Source organism: Mytilus trossulus, chromosome 3 (genome assembly GCF_036588685.1).
Source record: "Mytilus trossulus isolate FHL-02 chromosome 3, PNRI_Mtr1.1.1.hap1, whole genome shotgun sequence".
Taxonomy (NCBI): domain Eukaryota; kingdom Metazoa; phylum Mollusca; class Bivalvia; order Mytilida; family Mytilidae; genus Mytilus; species Mytilus trossulus.
This window is the reverse complement of record NC_086375.1, coordinates 15,487,682-15,510,065: the sequence shown is the minus strand read 5'-3', so window position 1 is coordinate 15,510,065 and position 22,384 is coordinate 15,487,682. Positions and strand designations below refer to the sequence as shown.

Below are 22,384 nucleotides of genomic sequence, written 5' to 3'. Positions count from 1 at the left end.
TGAATATATGTCCTCTGGTCAGCACGGATTTTCAATATCAGATGACCTTTTTACCTGGTTATGACTGCATTGCAGCAGACGTTTTACATTGTCTACACAATTTACATTATGGAATGGTCATGAAACGGTTTATAAGTCAAGTTTCACTTCAATGAGAAAGAAGGACTATGGTGTATTGACAATTTGACATGTAAAAATGTTCCTTCACTAAACATGGTTTTGTCAAACCCAAAGCAAAGCAACATCGCTTTTATTGTTTTATATGTCTGAAGTGAATGGAGTGTATTATATAATTTTAAAAGGGGATGCAAACAGTAAAACATCGGTGGCTGCTATGCATCGAATGCTGCAATTATAAAAAGAAATTGTCTGAAATTGATAACGTACATACGAAATTTAGACAACAAAGAATAATATTTTAAAACAACACGAATCAGAAAAAGGTTATACATGTACAATAACAAAAATGAACTACGAAATGACACATAATTATAAAAATACATCATATCCAACGATAAAATTAAGTCAAAGACTTTAGAACACATTCAAAATTATTCACTTACTATACCTAACGAAAATTCATGTAACAAAGAACAATTAGCAAGACTAAGTCTATAAGAAAAGTGTGTAATACAAAATTTGCGTATGTGTCTTTATGTTTGTGTTTGTTGTTGGGTTGCTGACTTATTGTCGTAGTCTTACAATTTTCAATTCTTGTTTTGATTCTATTTCACCGTGTCTTATGTTATCGTCGCGTTTGTAGATACAGCATGTTTACAAGGACCATTCCGGTCTCGTACATGTTTTAGATAGGGACAAATCTGGACCCAATCCTTTTCACAGGTTACCACAATTTCTGTTATTTATAGTTGTTCCCGTCACTAATAAGATAACGTTAAATTTATTGACATTTTACAACTAATGGTCATTGTATCTGATAAATAAATGCAAGATAATCTCACGGGGTCCAAATCATGACAACGTTCAAAAGGACATAATGCTAGCTAAAAAATAAAAATATAAAATCTGAAATTGAGAATTGAAATGGGGAATATGTCAAAGAGAGAACAAACCATCCAAAGAACCGACAACATGTATGATCAAAATAGTCAGATAACTAAATTGTTGTTTTTATTCATGATGCCGAGGTTTTCAAGATCTAAATTGTTTCAATATTATAAAATGAAATCAAATTACACTTGCATCTTGCTGTTTTATGGTCATATAAAAAAGTTAGGCTGTATAAAGAAATACACAAAACAAAATACATTAATCCTTGAATATAACTTCATGAGACGATGACGGAGCACAAACTTAAGTTTCAGTGAGGGTTGGAAAATTCTATACTGCATATTATCAAGGAATTGTATATTTAGATATATATTTCCTTGATATAATAAGCAAAATGTCTTTACAAAATTTTCAAAAGTAAAAGAAAAGTAGTACCAATATCGGAATCAACTATCAAAACTTCCGGCTTTCCATTTCTCCTTTATATATTAGTTATATAAAGGTATATGATACTTTCACAGTTTGGTTGCATCGGTCACGTTTTTGTTGTAGAAATTTTGGTCAGGCGTTCCCTTATATCAAAGTTAAGAAGGAAATGAAGATATACGAGGATAACGGTCATTTTTACTTCTCCTGTTTTTATATTTTCATACTGAATTTTTAGCTAGTAATCATCATACAAACTGATTGCGAAATTCATATTAAATGCTGTCGCATTACTTTAATTTTTGAAGGGTTCAAAATCTGGAACATTAATTTGAAAATCAATGGACGTGTTTCTGAACAGGTTTTATTCCAGGTATAGAACATTCATCAATACTGACATTCAAGAGAATACAAAATTTCATTCAAAAACTTTGTAGTTTAAAAATCGGAAAGGATTTTTTTTTAGATCCAAAACTTAAGACATGATAATTAATTTGGTGTTGGTACATGTATATTGACGATTTATTCTCTCTCTCTTTTTTTTAAATTGCATGATTAATAACGCTTATGTCCCATATTTTACACTGCGTGGGAACAGTTTCAAAATGATTAATATACAAAGGCGTGTAATACTTCAAAAATGGGAAACCTGAAAGGAGTTATAACACGGTTATTTATAAAAAAAAATGAAAATGGATTCGCGAACATTCTCTGCAATTTGTAACATTCATCAGAGGCAACACACTGTTCTTTGGCAGTAACGTTTTTTTTTTCTTTCAAAGCAATTATTTTTGACCTTCACGTGGTGCCGATAGAATTGACGTCAGTTCCGGTTATGTATGTGTTTTTCATATGTAACCGGAAGAATTTTTTTTTAGATGAGGTTAGGATGTTTTCTAAAATGCTTGTTGGATTGTAATTATTTTTTTTCTTATATGTCATTTATTGATATCATAATGAGGTTGAACATACTGTTATTTAAAGAGAAATAAGATACCAAGCGACAAACAAAAACAATGAGTCATACGAAGACCGACAACACCGTGAAGAAAAGAAAAAAGAACACCGGAAACATCAAAAGAAAGGGACGTCTTTATTTCACACTTACGGCTTTGGGTTGCAGGATTTCCCTAATCTGTTCTATTGGTTCTATGTTACTTAAAACCATTTATTTATCGTCAACATAAACCCGGATAAAGCGAAGACTGTCGTTAGGAAGTATAGCTTGTCGTATACCCGTATAGGGCACATCTTTGGGTGTTTAGACTGTGCAATTTAACTGAGTTTTCATTATGTAAATATAGTTTTTTCACGGAAGCATTCCATATAATATTCAAACATTTATGTATACATTAGAATGATCTGTGTATATATAATTTGTGTTTGCATGTTTAATATGATTGTGTGAACAAGATATCGTTGTATTTGTATTTAGTTTAAAATATCTATTCTGTTGACGTTTTGATTTTCACCTGTTTAAGACAGCTAAACATTGTAAATCAAATGAGAAAACTTTGCACAAACTGTTTTTGTATTTATTCTATCTTATCTGTTCAGAGCACACATCTCACTGTTTATATGTATAATTTAACTTGGATTAATAGCAAAAAGTCAATAATTTCGCGTGACAAGTATTTGTTAACTAGAATACACAAAAACGGCGATAATTCTGTGGATTTAGGGAATAGGAGCAAACATTTTACAACAGAATAACCGTCAAAGGTCATATTGAAGCAATCTTAAATAAATTTGTTGTTTCGATAAAAAATAGACAAATTAATAATTTGCGATATGATGAAACAGCTTGGTGTAAACAGCCCTTGAAACCCTATGTACATAACAACGTGAGGATTCTCAGTATTTACAATAGACAAACAATCAGAGAAGCACATTACTAGAAGTACGCTTGTGTCAATCGTGTAATCTCGAACTTCATCAATTAATATTTTAAGGTTAGCAGAGTGGCTCTAACAACGTCATATTGAATAGACAAAACGTTTCAGGAACAACGATGGCACGAGTTCCGTTTTACGCTAACATTGTGCATGATATTGGAATCATTTTATAATCGGATGAAGCTATTCTATTTTTACATAATAAAACTGCGGCGGATAGAACGAACAGAATAGTCGTAAAATTGTTTTGAGTGTTTTTCTGTTATGTTCTTAAAATGTATTTTACCGTCAGCCATGTTGTTTCATTTGAGACTTGTGATTCATTTGGGAAGGATTTATTTAATCATGGAAAAGGGATAAAAATCCGACAAGCCTGAGAAAATTTTAAAATTTCTATTTTTGTGAAGTTTGAACTCGTTTATATCTGTGTACTTTAGACGGAGTATTAACAAATTTACAACATGGACTTCAGCCGGGTGGTTCTGTAATCTCATTCTACGTTAAGATAGCAGTAAAACTTTGCTCTCGTGATAAATCTTTACTGATAATGTCTTCCTCCTATAATACCGCTGTTTAGATTTTGTCCCAATTTTCTCCATTTAAATCCTTTTGAACGTTATACTGGCCCTTCCCTGGGTAATAAATTCATTGCTTTACCCTTGACTTATATTACCCGCGCGATCATAACTACGTACGTTATACTGCCAAGCAACGTGTCAGTGATATTATTACAATATGGCTGTTATAAACTATATCTACATAGACTTAATTTCCGTTCACAAAACCACGCTATCTAAGGGTATATAAAATGCATTGAGAACAGAGTTGATATGCCATATCTATTTGGCAGGTTTCTAATCTGCACCTTTATACAAAGTTCACGTCTTGGTTATATGATAACAGAGTTACTAGATTTTAAATAGACAATCAGAAATATATTAATTACTAAGGATTATCAACTTTTTGAAAGCACAACCAAGAAATTTAGACGACTGAATTCAAGTTAAAGTTTTCTTTCTGCAATATCATGATTGACGAGTTGAGGTTTCCACACCCATCTGACTAACAGAAATGCGAAACTTAAAATATTTCTTTATTTTTTGTAATATTTGCCTTAAAAAATACGAAAATGACGCGCATTAACTAATGATTGAAGACCTCCTTATCTGAACAATATTGTAAAACACGAATTCTTAACAAGAAACAAAGATTTTTAAAGTCTTTTTAATATTCTAATATTTATTACCTAACCGTCAGATGATAAGATGTTGTAAACCAAAGACGGCAATAAACAAACAATAAACAAGAACGGACAATATTTACACCGTGGTTTTATGGTGGGTTTTACAAGATCTCAAGTACTGCCTTTATTGGAAGGGATATATAACTTGTCAAATGACATATGGGCTCTATATCCGTGACAGGAAATCTCAAAAACTTATAAAAAGCAGGCAGCTCATGGTTTCAGAGTAATTTAGAATTTTTATATCGGTCATATCTAAGTCTCCATCCGGTGTCCCTGGGTTGGTCGGACATGGGTAATCCTTTGTGAAGGGGTAGTAAGGTTAGTTATATGACTATGTCGTTATCTTTGTACTCAACATACCACATTCTCTAACTTCTCTATCTTTGCCGAGGTGCGTCGTTAATAAATTTATTGTCAGATCAATATAGTTAGTCAATATTTTGTGTGTATATAAACATTGTTTTACAAATAAAACCTGTACATTTGACTGGCTGTGATTTTTGTCTTAGTTTGTTTTGTATATAATTTTATCGCCCCTCTCCTATATTCTATCCTTATGTAGTCTGTTTAACTCATTCAGTTGTTTAAGTTTGACTCTTTGGGGAATTATATTGAGATCTGTCTTTTATTCTTTAATTTCTTAAAATGTTTCCTTGGATTTAAGATTTAAGATTGTGGGAATATAAATCATATTATGCCTCTGTCCGTTAGAAAGTCCGACAATTAACAACTTTGCTATAGAATGTTCGAAGGATTATTTTAATTTGTATGGTTTTAAAACGGGTGCAATGTGAAGAACAGACTGCGACCAGACCAAACAGCCATGCTTAGTGACACCTTCAAGCGGGAAGTGAATATAAAGTTTTCACAGTTGTTATTGAATAAACAAGGTTAGAAGTCTAACAAAATTGCTCGAGAAGAGGGGAAATTGCTGTTTAAATTAATGAATTCATTTGACCTTTTATGCGATTTTTTACAAGATTATTAAATTGGTGAGACGAACCACGATCCTCAATAATATTGCTGTCGCTCTAATTAAATAGCCCACAAACAATTCCGTGTTTAACATGTGACAAATTGGCTTAAGTCAGATTATAGAAATTTTGACATTCTATTTTTATTATATTATGTGTATTGCTTTTTCTCTGGAATAATTCGATAATAATACCCAATGGGATGTTTGCTAAAAAAAAATTCACTGGAAATTACAAGCGGAAGTTTTTTTTTATTATTAACCAATCAAAATGGCTTTGTCTGCTACAAACTTCAACATCTGGAAAAAAAGCTGGTAACTTTTACTATTGCATTAAGAAATTATAGGAACGATATATTGATGCAATCTAAGTTCAAATATTAATTTGTTTTCATTTTATTTTGAACAAAATAATAATTAGTTGTGGGGGAAACGTTCGTACAGTTATTGCAGAAAATAAGGAGTTGAAAATAGACTAGAGCTCAAAAGACCAAGGTCTTAAGATAACTGGCAAAATATGACAATGCAAGTGAGCCCAATTAATATAAAAAAAAGTGAGAGAAGGCTTAAGTAAGTCAAATACAGAAATAAATTATAGGGGAATTAAAAATTTCAAAACTGGGATTTCTAATTCCTGGCATTGTCTCATGACAATCCAACAGGTTAAAGGGCGATGGAGCCCTGTAATTTAGGAAGAACAGTGCTGACACGCAGGAAAAAGAGGCGAATAGAAGTACAGAAAAATTCCTTATCCACAAAGCTTAGAACTTGTTTAAACTTTTATTAAGGAGTATAATGCATAAGAATTTGAGAACAATTCTTCAAAACTGAAATATTAAATTATAACAAAATATAAGCTAACTTTGGTAAATCACTCATCCCTAAAATTCCTGTTATATCAATGTGTTACTGGGCTTTTAGCATGCATAAAAGTACAAGTGAAATTTTACAAAGAACTATTCTTTTATGTATAATGCATGGAATGCTGGTTATGCGTCATTCTGTTTTATCACGATACCAGTTTAGGCGTAAACAACAATAAATGTATAAATTTCTTCATCTTTTTTTCGTACGCTGCTATAGATGCTCGTGCAACTCCCATCCGTGTTTTGTATGAAACAATATATTTTTAAACAAGATGTAATTTATTATTTTTGATTTACCTTAAATACCTATGTTTGTAAACATCATGCACTTTTGTACAAACACGGAACTCGTACATCCCTTTATGTGGTTTTGATTTGTGTATTCCAGAACTATTTAGAACTCGTACATCCTTTTGGTGATATTGATTTGTGTACTTTCAGAACTATTTAGTGTTTATAGTTGCCGTTACACCAAAACTCCTCCATTCTTTTAACTGCAACTCCATGGAATACATTTTTTTAATTCTGTAAATGATTTATTGAAGTACTTATTATTAATGTACGTATAAAATGCCATGACAAATAATTATAAAGTGCTAAAAATTCGTATTTGTCTTGCATGCCGGAATTATCTAATTTTTTTTATTTTTATTTTTTATACAATGCTGTGTTAGAAATAGTTCCTTTTATTTCTTTGTAAATATAGAATACTAGTAGATGCTTTTTTTAAAGTCAGTTCTTGTGTCGTTTCTCATACGTCTGTCAGTTCTAGGGAGAGTGTTGAGCGCTCACACGAATGTTTAATCACGTCACATCCTTTATGTGTGTGTCTTACGTCAGAAGCCTGTAATTCAATGGTTGATGTTGGTTGTGTGCTGTCTTATAATATTTTGTTTTTCGTTTTTTGTATCATAGACTATTCACAAAGCAAGCCACCAGTTTCCTCCTTTGTTAATGCTTCTATTTGTTGGTTTGTGTTGGTTGCTGTCTGTCATGTTTTGATTTCGTATTTTATCATAAACTAAGCCGTCGGTTGTCTCTTTTGTAAATGTTTCCAATTTGGCGTTACATTCTAGTTTCTTTGCAAAGAATTAGTGGTGGTCTTTCATTCTTGCTAAAGTCTGTCTAACAGACCAATCTCCCCTTTTTTATCACCAAGGAAAACAGTGATATGAAACGATGAAAAAATAAAGCAGACGGCCTATAAAAGTAAAACGTACAATGACCTTTAGCCAGGTGAGAGAAACCTACGCTATATTCATCTGTCAAACCTAAGTACTCCACTTAACCGCCATTAACGGATGAATCTATACGATAGGATGATTGGACTCAATAAGTTTGTTTTCATTTTAACAATAACAGTTTACATGGTTACCATTAAAACTTGTCAGATGCATTTTGATAATGACATTTCGTTCCACTTTAAGTTCAAGGGCCTTCGGACTTTGCTATTTGACAAGCACGCTCTTTCTTCAATAACACACACATATGTGAATGTAAACTCTGATTCTTAGAGTATTTTAACCATTAAAAAAAATAGATCATATTTGTTTTAATATAAGAACATATTATGTTATTACTTTTATGGGAACTCATAAAAATCCAAATTGGTCAGTAATCCGATTGTATCGAACTGAAACGGTGACTGGCTTTTTCGATATGCTTCGACCTTGACCCTTTTAGCAGATTTCTCAGTTAATTAACTGTAGTTGTTGCGTTTTTCGATAAGATGTCCAACTTTCAAATCCTTCCTACTGCATAGTCGATAAGATTTTCGAACTTAAACTAGTAGTCACTGCATTTACATTGATATAGGGGTATTATTTATAGAAAATGAACCATTTTCATTCAATAAAACATGACATCTGACTATCCAGTTTTACATCATGCATTACAATTACATGGTTTTTCAATAAAAGATGAAGTATCAGGTCGTCAAGTTTTTATCCTAAGAAATATATGGCTACCTTTAAATATTCATAATATCACTTTTTCATTAATTTCTTTATTCGCTATTTTTAAGGATTCAAATTCATTAAATATGAAAAAGTAATTCTGATATTTCTTAATTATTTATTACTATATTAGATTCAAACGATGCAAGTGGAAAATTGAAAGAAAATAAAAGAATAATGGTAAAACTTATGAGAAAGTAAGACATGTGCATGGATGCTAGCAATTTGTGCACGTGACACATACCTTGAAATGAGAGTATCTTATTGGATGAAAAAAATGAAAAATAGAACAATGTTCAATTTTGCTTGGCAGTCGGCAATTTTAGGAAATCTGATTTGTGCATATCTTTCCTGAAGACTGACCTTTACTTTATACATATATTTGAATAGCACACGTCACCGACAAAAAAAAAACAGTTCATGATTTGTTGTGGTCAACAAAAGCAATCGTGGTCAAAATGAGTAAAACCTAGCTTGTGATTATTTCTCCATGTTTAGAAGCATGTATCATCACTCAATCGTCAAACAATCAGCAAAACAGACTTAAACGAGAGCAAAACAAAACTTTATAACTATTTTAAGAGAAGAAAAATAAAACAAAAATGTTTAAAAATATTATCGATCAACAAAGATACCGGAAATCCTCGTGATAATGTTAAAATTACCAAGTTTACAAATGAGGAACGCCATTAAAAGTCTGTTCTTCAATCAAGCTAATATCAGCGCACAATCACAATAACACTCAACGATAATTAAATAGCTTTAGACTAAACACGATGTTTTCTCGGGTTCGTGACGGGAAATACGGATAATTCGTTGTCAGTGATTAGATCGTAGGAAGCTTAACATCGCCATCTTTGTTATGTCGGAAATGTAAAGTCACTCAAAACATTTATCTAAATGTGATAAATTATGCAGAAACTAATAAGTCTTAACACAGACTGAAACCCCATTAAAGCGATTTTTAGTCAAATTTGCCATCTGAGATACGGCATGGCAATGTTATCGCTGAAACCACCGAGAACTGGGTGGATTTAGAGGTTAATACCGAAGCAACTATATCGCAAGGAAGACAAAAATCTAAGATACACTTTTAAAAAGATACCAAAATGCATGCATGAATAAAAGCAAGGACAATAGAATAAACGTAAAAATTTGAACTTCCAAAACAATAACATACATATACAATACTAAGAATAAGTTTCGAACAGAACAATCTCTAACAAAACCAAGTGGGCAATTTTAAATGTCGAAAGTCAAAGATTAATATTAGAATTAGGGAAATCTAAACCATTAAGGAGCACTTCCATTTATTTCTGAGTTTTGTTTTTTCCATCATTTAGTATTTCGAAAAACAGGAATTTCCCATTCAAAGTTCACTTTTGCTATCTTTTGCCTTTACAATTGACAGACATTTTTTGGAATTGTTTTAAATTGTCTTATCGGGGCCTTTTATAGCTTACTATGCGGTATGGGCTTTGCTCATTGTGGATGGCCGTACGGTGACCTATAGTTGTTAATGTTTGTGTCATTTTGGTCTTTTGTGGATATTTGTCTCATTTGCAATCATACCACATCTTCTTTTTTATACAGGCATGTTACTTATACAACATAGTAAATTCAAAAGTATAATGTCCCATATAGAACTAGTTATTTTTAATCGATTTATTGCTTTTTGGTGTGTTTAAGTAGACATTTTTATTCGAAAGTTTTACATTTAGTCAGTCAGTGATAGTTTTCTTCTTTTGGGAGTCGTTTATGTCTGACATCTAAGCTATTTAAAACTTGAAACAATAAATTCATAAAAGAATCTCTGTTTTCCAGGTAGAAGAAGTATTTATCTAGAAAAATTAGAAACACCTGATCGTTGTAAATCTTAGTTTGACCCTATTTTGTAAAGATATGAAGACGTATTTGTGTTGTCTTGTTTCAAGTGTTCGGTATATATCATTTTAAATAACAAGTTTATCAATCGGACTCGCTTTACCTGGGCGTTCAATCAAACCGATGACAGCGCTCGGAAGTGAGGTCTCATGTATATTTAATCTGGTTCCTCTGCTTACTTAACTGGGAACCATGTCAAAGTTATGACAGGAACCGGAAGTAATCATTTGTTACTATTTATCTGGTTTCTGATCGTTTAATTTACACTATTGTTCGATGATGTAAAACAGGAACCAGAACAATGTATCATCGATTTGAATTGACTGTCGATGTTGAGGGCACGTGCGATCGTTTAATTTCATGGAACGTCGATTCCCATGCACGTGTATAGAGAGAGTTAACCGATAAATCTCAAAGAAATGATCTTTTATATTTGTAATGTGGCTAAAATTGGTAATTACAAAATAGAAAGGATGAATTAATATACTTTATAACACGGCATGGGGTGTAGGTTAACGAAGTAAAACTAATGTTTAATCTTATTCCATTCTTCTATCCATTAAAGATTAAAAGGAATCATTCATTTTATTGTTGATGGTTTAATGTTGATTAAGAGTTTTTCATTCAAGCTCAAATGTACCTTTGCTTTAATTGCTTTTTGATTTTTTGTTCTATAAAATAAACAAGTTGTGTTATGCGGGTATAGTAATGTAAAAAACATTTCTTTCGAATGTAGGATAATTTTCTTCATTATTTCTCCTTCTGTTTCCGCTTGCGCATCCACTCAATCTATGTCACCTGCAGTTACCTACAAAATATAAAGTAAAAAAAAAACAAATGTAAATTGCATTATGGCTTGAACGACAATTTATTAAGTGCAGAGGCAAATGATTTAACAAGATGTGACATATTTGTGACTGTTTTGTAACCATCGTAGTAAGGTAAAGACAAATAATTTGATTTCCGAATGCTGTTATTTTTGTTGTAAGCTATTTGACCAACAGCTTTGACAGCAAATATCTATTATGTCAGCACGTGTTTTCAATTAGACTACTTTTTTTCATTACATTTTTTTAATTGGTCGATTACCAAAAAATGAACAAACTTGAATAAAACATATAGGAAAATAAATCTATGAGCAAGATATTTGAGTTATCTATGTGAACAGAAAATCGAAAAGACGGTCGAAAGATATTTGCAAAAGCATTGTTACTGCAATTTCTTACGATAGGTGTAAAGCTTAACTTAAGTATTATTAATATGTTTGCTGCTAAAAGGGAAGAAAAAGATAAAAAGACAAAGTTGATGTTGGTGAACATTGATGACCATTTGTGAACAAAGAAGAAATGAATTTAATTCACGTAGAAAATGTCAGATTTCCATTATATATTTTAAGGAGAGATGGTCAACATTAAAGATGTGCATAAAAAGATCTATTAAGTATTGTCACTGCATTGTAATTTCTTCCTGTACAACATTTGTGAACAGACGAATTATGGGGCATCCTCGGATTTAAATCTCAACGGTCATTGCAAGTCACGTATCGTCTGCTTTCAAATGTCGCGGTCTTTTGTTTTACTATAAGGAAGTTAGCACCTTCCAGATGCCCATATTTGACATGATGAATTTGGAGTTTAATCTATCTCGTTGAAGTTTTATTCTAAATCATTGGATTAAACAATAAAATATAAAGTTATTCAATTTAAACATTTGATTAAATTTGAACTGCAAAAGATGCGAAGGGTCAGAAGATAAAGGTCAGACGCCATTCCATTAATATGCGTTCTTTGAGTCCTTGTATACATCAAAATAAAACAGTAACGAACTGGTATATTACAGCCAAAAAAGTGTTGTGAAATTTAAACTTATGTCTGTTGACCTTTTTACAAACAAAGTCAATTCAACCGCGTTTAGAGTCTTCATTGGTAGTGAATTATCACGAGTCCGTGAGGTTGTGAATCCGATCACTGGTCATGCCAAAACATGGAAAGACGTAAAATTCTTCCGTTTTTTTCTTTAAAAAATACGTTGTATTTAAAAGAAACAAAAGCAAAGTCTGGTCAGCTCGAGTCCGTGTTGGTGACATGTCTTCCTGTAGAAACCAGAAATTAAAACATCCAACTTAACGAAACTAACTTTTACACATTCAGCAAAAAATCTATTCAAATCAGTTCTATATATATTGATATACTCGCTTTGACATGTTTGCAAATTTCTTACTGGACGTAAACACGTATCGTCTATCCGCACGACGTCTTTCTTCTGATTCTGACCCTTAGCATCATTACTCTGTTTGAAAATTTAATAGAGAGCTTTATGAATTATATAGTCCTTTAAGTAAATAAGACAGGTGTTCTTTAGTTGACAATATATAGTTGCTGCAATATCAATATTGGTCTCACGGTATCGAATGTGGTGTTCAGGAATATCGTGATCAGAAAAAAAGCGTCAAACGTTCTTTACTAGTAAGTGATTATATAAATCAGCAAAAAGACTAGAAGCTGTAAACAATTCAAACAAATTGATCGTTTGTCAAATCAAAAAGACCATGCAGCCATGAATTGGGTGGTGATATATTCAAGATGGTGTTTGACAATTTAAAGAAAACAAATAAAAGCCATTGGAGTGGTTTAAAACACGCATGGCATCATTTGCACGTCCAACAGCAGAAATCATATAGCGTTGTATTTAAAGAGCAGCCAATGGTACAAAACTACTAGAAGCCATAAGCATCATGTCATAAAAGAAGTCACAAAGCCAATTGCAAGTTGAAACACAATAAACCATCCGAAAGCATATTTTATAGGGATAAACTTCGATTCCGGACGTGACAACAACACATTATCGAATGCTCTAAAGAAGAAAGCAGTTTCCGGTTGCATACATTTATTTGATAGCAAGAAATTTTCTACATGTTATGACAAAGGAGATTGCATTATTTCTTTCTAAGGTTTATAGTTTTAGAAAACATTGTCAACAAATAATCCGACTTTTGGTTAACAATAACACCCTTTTTTTAGTTTTTATTTGCTGCTTTGAAAAAAGTTTTTAATAGACAGAATGTAAAAACAATCAAATTTCCTTGGCTAAAATTTCACTTTAAGATTAAACATTAAGCTCATTCGATATCGCCGAAAAACTCGAGATTGGGGGATACGAAAATTCTATGACTTTTGATCACATTGACTATTCTAATAAGCTCTTAACACCAATGAGACTATGACAAAACATCCATTGTCAGGTTCCAGAAAAATACGAAATGGACAAGCATTGTCAAATCTGAAATAATACAAAAAACATTTATTGGAAAATCTGGAAATAACTTTTTTTTTAACTAGTTGAAATAAATGACCCCAAAATGTGCCAATTGTTAGATCCCTGATAGACAAGATAGCTGCTTCTCACTGTTTAGGATGGACATCATCGGCAATAATGGACAATGATCAAAATATATCTAAAAAAAACTTTCTCACTATATATAGATTTGTTAATTTCTACATAATCGTCGTCTGAACTTATCAATCAACTTATAGGCTTATTTGAAATCAACATTTCTTGTTACATCTCGTTCAAAACGAGATTATACTTATGATAGCAAACACGTTAAAGTTACATGATACAGGGTAATAAGATTTTGTTATTAACCAATAAAGACCTATTATCACCTTTGATTTGATCTTTATCTTATTTTGAAAATAACGGTCCTGATATAAAAACAGTGATTTATCCCTGTCCTATTCAACATGGCGGCTCCTTTGGTCGATGACCTTTATTCATTTAAAAGTATTAAACCTGCCTTTTTATTATCCAAATAACACATTAATAAATAGAAGAAAATAATTATTTGTATAATAGATCAGTTGAATGTTTTTCTAATGACTTTCACAAGAATAGTATATCTCGCCACTTCGGTACAATATAGTCAAAATAAAAGAAAACAAGAAGTAAAATGATTTTAGCTATTTGTTCTTCATATACACTTACAACTGTAAATATTATCAATATAACAGGACAATTATATGTATTAAGAGAAAATGCACAATTGAAAGAATTATTATAATACGTAATGTCGTCTGCGTTCTGGTTGTTTTCGTGATCGTAAGGATTACCACTTGAGCACTCGCAGACGATTCAAAGGAAAGACGAAAAACGGCCCTTGTCGCTTACATGTTAAAACTGCTTTGATGTTTTGGAAATTGTTTGACTTTTCAATTAAAAAAGGTCATGTCTGGACAATGTAAGAATTGCATTTTTTTTATACCACGTTGTACATTCTGGCTTTCAACATAGAATCTAAATTCTTTGCAGCTTTTATATTCTCGGGTTTTTTTTTTACAACTTCGAAAGAAATTTGGTACAATTCTAGTGGTGTTTGTCCACTATTGGCACCATCATTTGTCTCTCAGGCCATCATGTCCAATCTCCTTGCACCATATTTTGTCTATCAAGCCATCCTGTTCAATCTTCATATTCAAACTATATAACATGTCACCATATAATACATAAATGTAACGGTAGTATCTGTTTACTTAGGGCCTAAAGTTTCGCGCATTACCTTAACATTTGTGCCGGCACATTAATATTACATATATATGTGAACTATTATCGCATTTGCGCATAAAAATATCTTAATTTGCACATAGACTGTGTATCATAACAGAGTCGCACAAATAAACATTTCATTTGCGCATTTATTTTACAAGTAAATTAAGGTTCCTTTTATGATACATACAGAATGTATGATTTCGTATGAAAAGATAACTTGATACACCCAGAAGTGTATCGTAAATATTAGCGGATTCCAGTCTACCAAAAAATATAAGTTCAGTGTGGTCTCGAGACAGTCTTGGCATATTCTTTTGGTTTCTTTGGTTTCCATCACATAAATGTGTTTCATAAATGTCATTGCCTTTTTCTATCTTTTTATTTTGGAAATATTTATAGAGAGTTTTTATGCAATATTAACGTTTTAAGAAAAGCTTGTGTCAAAAAAAACCCGATTGCAATAAGATTTTTTCAATTGTTGGTTTATTTTTGTTTTTATGTTCACGAAACTGTGACGTAGAAATTTGAAAGTAAAAGTATTTTTTCAAAATATCATGATCGAAAATATTATGTTTTAGGTAGTTGTTTGTTCTTGACTGTACATGCTTTATGCATTCCTATTTGTTATTATTATTTTTAGATGAGGACTGTTTTGCTCCTTTGGTTTCTTGTATGAACGTGGCAGCTATCCTGGTTGGCCTCAGAAAGACTGCAAATATAGAGGTAAAACTTATTAAAATAAATATGTTTAACCATTTCAACTCTCTTGTGTACTGTAAATATGAATATATAATATGTAATTTAATTCATATTTGCTCAATGTCTCAAACTTAACAGGGTTTTTTATGCACTTACATGAGAAAAAAATGAATATTGCTTTCAGAGAGTTAATTTCAAACAAATTTGTATAAGATGAATTTTACAACAATTTTAAATCATATTGTTTAAACTGTTTATAGCTGTTTGTCTTGGGTAAATATGAATTTCTATTTGTACTCTGTACAGATTGGCACAGAACACATGTTTAATGAAAAACCATAGGCTTAAGATAGTCTAAAAGTAGGCAAAAATACGGAGTTTTTATTTTGTTTTTTATTATCCGTTTTTTACATTCTGTAGGAAACTTTTAAAACTTCTATTAGCAAATTTGTGCTCGTTGGACTTTGTGATTTCTGCATTCCTTATTTTGTAAGTATAACTTCGTCCATGGAATGTCCTCTTTAATTAGCCAGCTTAAAGTCTTGATAACTTGTTTTTGAATGCTTATTTTTTGGGGGTACGGGCAATTGGCTTGTGTTTCAATTCAAAGATAAATCTATTTATATAATTCTTCAAAACACGTCCGAGAAATAGCAAGGTAACTAAATTCCGGCATGGTATTCGGGGATTATCATATTTGTAATAGCATGATATGAGGTATTTTGTGATTTTTTTTAATAGGTGCAAGACATGATCTAGACTCTAATTAGAATTGACAAAACATGTTTTAACTGTGTCTAATATCTAATCTATGTGTGAAAAGGAGGCGTTTTTACATCAAAATGATCTAGACTCTAACACAATACCACCCGACTATACTTTTGTTTGTCATAGTGTTGTAGTCACAGTTTTCAAATTGAACTATTTTCCCTTAAAAAGTGGCCCAGATTTTGATCCTCAAAACACTAATATTCCGTAATTTTTAGTCCTGCGGACACAAGTTTATAAATGAGGATTCGTAAACATAATACTTTATGACTTTTCATCTAGGGCAAACAAAGTGCATATAATTTTAGATTTCATTTTCTAAATATTAATTTTGCGTTATATTTTATCAGGAACATAGATATACTGTTCCCTGATTTCTTTTAAAACATAAGTTCTTTCTGTCCAAAATAATTGTTGCCAAGACATCTAAACAACAAACAAATAATGGAAAAACAAGTTAGCACGGCCCGTATTTTGTTTAAATTAATTTACTTTGTTTAATGAATAACTCATTTTTACCAAAATGAAAACGAATATATATACGACTTTATCTTAATTTCAAAATTATTATCCATTGGTGTCTGAAAACAACTAAATATATTTTCTTCTTCAAATCCCTGCTCTCATTCTATGTTATTATCTTCCGATGTCCTCAAAACAACACAAAAATAAATGTCGGATCTCAAGTCCGCAAATTAACTATACCCAGTAAAACCATAATTGTATTTTTCGTCAAGAGTTTGTCAAAATGTGTTAATTTACCCCAAAAAAACAGAAGACGTAAAACCCGTAAATTCAGATTTGTAGCCGTGTCATGTGAGAGACATATAATATATGTCTTTGATCATATTATCATACATTTATCATATCAACTCTAAGGATTGGCTGACTTGCTTTTGAAATTATATAGTTGTTTCGGATTTTAAAGTCGAATACTTACAAATTAATTTGTTCTCAAAATGATTTTCGGATTATCTTGTCAGTCATATACGGAAACCGCTCCAATTTTCGGTTTTTATTTTACCATAATCAAGGATTTGTATAGTATAGTCTAACTATAAAAATCCTTGCCATAATCTAATCAAATTATTATTCCTTTATCAAAGCATTAATTATATTATTATTTTTTATTTTTATTCGGTGATTATTATTATTCTATTTTAATCTTTTATATGTGTACTTATGGGTTTTTGAAATATCCATTCAAGAAGATTTTTAATTGTCGTTTTGCAGAAAATCAAAAGAATATTTTTTTGTCGGTTTATCAGTTTGTGGAGTTACGAAAAATTTCCTTTTATTTTCACTGGAAACCAAAAGAAAATATTCACTTGTTTGCAGTTCTTTTTATTTTGGAAATTCTTAATAGGGGTTATTCCTTTGACAATTACCAAAGTAGAAAAAAATCGTAATATTACAAAATAAATTGTTTGAAATTGTTCTACCAATTAAAAAATGAAATAACAATTAAAAGACGTTTACAAGATTACACAATGGGTACATTTCATTTTGTCCTTTTTAATGTACCTGTTCTTTTTTTATAAAGCAAATAATTACTTTTGTTTGTAATTAATAAATGGACAACAAACAAACCTATTCAATTCTATTATAAAGCAAATTTATATATTAGCAAGTGAAAGTTTCAAAAATGAAAGTTTTAATCAAAAGTACATGAGAAATTTTTGCCACGAGAACAAATGCCAGTCTTAAGTAAATATATAAGTAATTGGTGCCTGTGTCTCCATAAAGAGGTTGTCCATGTCGACAAATATTTACCCGGAAAACGACCATGTTTACTTATTACACGAAATCAATGGACGGTCCAAGTTCATATCTTTCATCTTGGGACTTTTTTGAAAACCAATTAGGACCGCATTAGTTTACATGGACTTTTATAATGTATGTTTGCTTATTAACGCGGTGTTAGTGAATTGATTGAAGGCTTATTAAGACGTTAGGGATATACAAACAAAAACATCTTTACAACAAACATCACAAAATAAACATGTGCTAAATGCTGAATAAACTTCGAACTTTTGGAAGAATTTACTAAAATAAGTCTGTCACCTATAAATGTTTTCATACAAAAAGGTGTTAAAATTACACAAAAGTGATAAAATTCCACAAATATTACAGATTAATACGAATTAAATAGACAAAACAAAGTTGTAGCTTTTTTTCTCATGAATTTTTCAAAATTTCTATATAGAAAAAGCATTCTTATCATGCCCACAAATATAGCTTTACATATCCTGTCCCCTTTCTTCAGAACAATTTTGTTTCTATTTATGATCTATGTTCACGTTAATTGAAACTTCATGTTTGCTTGATGCCTTTATCTTGTACATAAATCACGTTTATCTCACTTTAAAGGTACTTATTAGCAACTTGCAAGCCGTTCTTTCGAATGCATGCTTCACAATAAATATATATGGCATCCTTTATTTTATACAGTTAGTTGCAGATAGTCGAAACGAATTTAGACAATGTGCAATCCAGTGCCCTTTAAGAAAAAAGAAATTAGATATGCATGTGTCTATCATTTCCCGCAAGTAGCTTGTTCCAGCATATAAGCACACGGGCACTTGTCTCCGACTTTTTAGTCCCTATATACATTAATATTAAAAGGCATGTAAGGAACAATAGCAAAGATAACACAGGATTTTTTTTTACCAGGAAGAGGGGAATCCTCTATCTGTTACGGGCATATGAATAAAAGTAGTCATACAACAAACGTAATTTTAACAGCAACACAAATCCATAGCAATCTTTTCAGAAAGGCAAAACTATAAACCGAGACTGCGTTTCCTTTTTTAAAATAAGATTTTGATAAAATTTCTTGAGAAAAAAATATTTTTAAAAGATAAGCGAAAAAAATACATAATTTGTGTATATTGAAAATTTGTAAAATAATCAAAAATAACATTGATTATTCACAAAGATCCTGTCAAAAAACTAATGGTCGATGCATTACTATATTAGTAATAGTCCATGTGAATTTTCAATACACTTAAAGAAAGAAAAAACAAGTAAAAACTCATTAAATGATACCAAGCTAGTAATTTGGCTCGTCAGACACATCTTTCGTCTATACACATGACTCGTCAGTGGCGCTCGTATCAAAACAGTATAAAGGAAGGCCAAAACAAATACGATTTGAGGACAAATAAAACCAAAAATCTCGAAAGGTATTCTATTGCGACAAAGGCAACTAATACAAAGGTTAACTAAAACCATAGTGATTCGATTTTAATAATCGTATGTATTTTAACTAGTTTTATATAGAAATGGTTTTATAGTCTCTCATAATTCTTAATAGAATGGTACTTGTAATTTATATTTGTGTATTGTCTGTTTTATATTGTGTATATACTCTGTATGTACTGTATATTTATGTATTGCAAGTAGTGAGACTTTAATAAAATATTGAATCTGAATTTGAATCTGAATCTACACAATATGTCAATTAAGCATTACACTTTAATTTTCTCAAGTTCAGTCTCGTCGTGACCCATAGCCAACGACGGAGGTACTGACGCAGCGTTTAATCGCTTTCAAACAATAAATTTATTTTTTTAAGAAAATTCCGTTTTAAAACAATATATATCATTAAAGAGTTCTAGATAAAATTTGATTTTGATTAATTATTATTCTACTTTTCCAATGCTTCAATTTTTTTTTAACAATAACCTATTACGAATGAATTATATAAAGCTTAGATGATTAGAGGTTATAAAACATAAATTATTCATACAACCGTTATTGACTCTGAGTGTTATGTGTTATTTCATTAACAGATTCTAAAAAATAAACCGAAAGCCGGCTGTGTCTACAGACTGTGCTTTTATTGAAGTTATCATATACACATAAAATATTTGTCCGTTGTAAATACACCAGATTAAATAGTAAACAATCCAATCATTTGCTTATTTCATTATTTTTGTTTAATAAAAACTTATTCCTATAGACTTTAGCTGAAGTGTGCAGATATAAATGTTCACTTTATGTTCTTTTTGTCATAATTTGTCTAAATGAGGATACAAGAACTAACTGTTTTAGTGCTTATTATAACATATATATTATTTTTTACAGAGTTTTTGTTTGAATGGTGAGCTCTGAGTCGAATGCCTAAATTCAGGTGGTTCTGTTTGGGTTTCTACATGCAACTGTGATGAAAGAATATTAATTCTCGTTTGCGAATGGAAAAAATATTTACCAAGTTAAGGATTTATGATATGTGTGGATTACATACGTTTCAATAAAAATGGTTTGTATCGTGTTAGAAGTAGTTAATGTCGTTTGGAATAATGAAATAAAAAATGTTGAACATTTATTTGCAATTCTGTCTTTTTTCCATGAAAAAATGTAAAAAGAATGTCATCAATTTTCTTCTTTATTTTATATCGATTATAATTCTCTTGTAAAGTACCATCAATAATCGATTTCTGCTAATTGTCCAGTGGCAAATAGTTCATGCGTATTCACCTCCATAGGCTAAAGGTGATCAACTGATTAAAATATTAAACAACCTTTAGACACTACAACAAGCATCTTTGTGAATAAATAAAACATTTATTTGAAATATATCACAGTCCCTGATTAATTTATCTTAGTTTGAAATCTTAACTTATTGTAAAGACAAAAGTTTGATGACAAAATGTTGACCTGTAGATGTGTTATTTTTTTTGTGTGCTGTTGGGTTGCTGTTTCTTTGTTGTACTATACACTTATCTCCCGTTTATCTTACTTAAGAGTATAGCAAGTATTTAGTTCGTTTGACGTTTATTCATATAGCGTACCAAGTTATGAATATGACAATTGTTTTCCATTCATTTGATGTGTTTGACTGAGGTTTTGATTTTGTCATTTGGTAAGGGACTTTCCTTTTTGAATTTTACTTTTGAGTTCGTTTTTTTTTGTTATTTTATTTTTGTCATATACATGCAATTCAAGATTTTAGATAAATTGGAAGTTTAATCTACCAACAAATATACCAGTATCAATTAAAAACGTGGGTTACATACATTATTCAGATACATCAAAAATGGTATATATAAAAAAAAAATATGTGTAAACATTCGGACAACTACGTTTGCGTCACATGTTTTAAAATAACATGGTATCATTTGCGCCAAGAAATAAAACATACAATTGCGCCAATAAGAACAAAGGATTTCATTACTCCTTTCTTTGGACTTGGAACCGGCAGATTACACGGAAAATATTTCCTTTTCTGAAACATATTTTTTTTTCTTACTGCTGCTGCATGGGTACATGTACTTCCCAATTTTAATGTATGTAGCAGATGATTATTGTCCAAAAACACAAACATTGAATAATGAAATGCATAAAACAGTTCATAATAATTCCTAATCATACAGCCCATTCGCATGGTGGGAACAAAGCACCGTGTCAACAACATATGTGGCTAAAACATAGTCAGCAAAAGCTTCTATTTTCTTCTCTATTGGTATATCTTTATTAAATATTCAGCAAAGCAATACGTTTTTAATCTCTTTCTGTACATTGGCTGTCTAATGCATTTTAAGTCAATTCACTCCAGATTCTCATCTTAATGGTGAAATACCTCTGAACATATGATACTTTTTAAACCAAAAATAAGAATACATACATATTAATCATTACTATTTTATATGATAGATAAGTACAGATAAATTGGCGCAAATGAGTTTCAAATATTGGCGCAATTGACAAATTCGGAAAACAAAATTTGGCGCAAATGATACCCCCGAAAAACAGTAAATGGCACTCATACCACATTTTATTATGTCTATTAATGTGTAAGATATATATATATATATATATTAACAAAGCCTAGAGTAGAACTGTGTTTGACATTGCATGCAACGGATTTCGCATATAACAATTGTGCACTTTTGCCTAATTGTTGTGCACTTTTGCTTTATTGTGCAAGTTTGTTAAGCAAACGTGGCAATGCAGATTTAATTTATTGGTATTCCCTTAACACAAGGCCGATGACGTATGTGATTGCAAAAATAGAGATAAAGCTGTTTTTGTGAAATATCTTTATTTAAATAAGCTGTTGATATTTTCTTAGTATTAATTTGTTATGCATTTTTTTCTTCATTTTCTTGACT

General features: G+C 30.9%; 1 long non-coding RNA gene across 1 annotated transcript; it reads left to right on the top strand.

Annotated features, from left to right (window-relative positions):
- Positions 1-5,149: 5,149 nt before the first annotated feature.
- On the top strand, positions 5,150-20,598 carry LOC134709257 (uncharacterized). The gene is made up of 3 exons (XR_010105936.1): positions 5,150-5,468; positions 15,442-15,524; positions 20,358-20,598. It is a non-coding gene; the product is annotated as an uncharacterized LOC134709257 (long non-coding RNA).
- Positions 20,599-22,384: the final 1,786 nt, after the last annotated feature.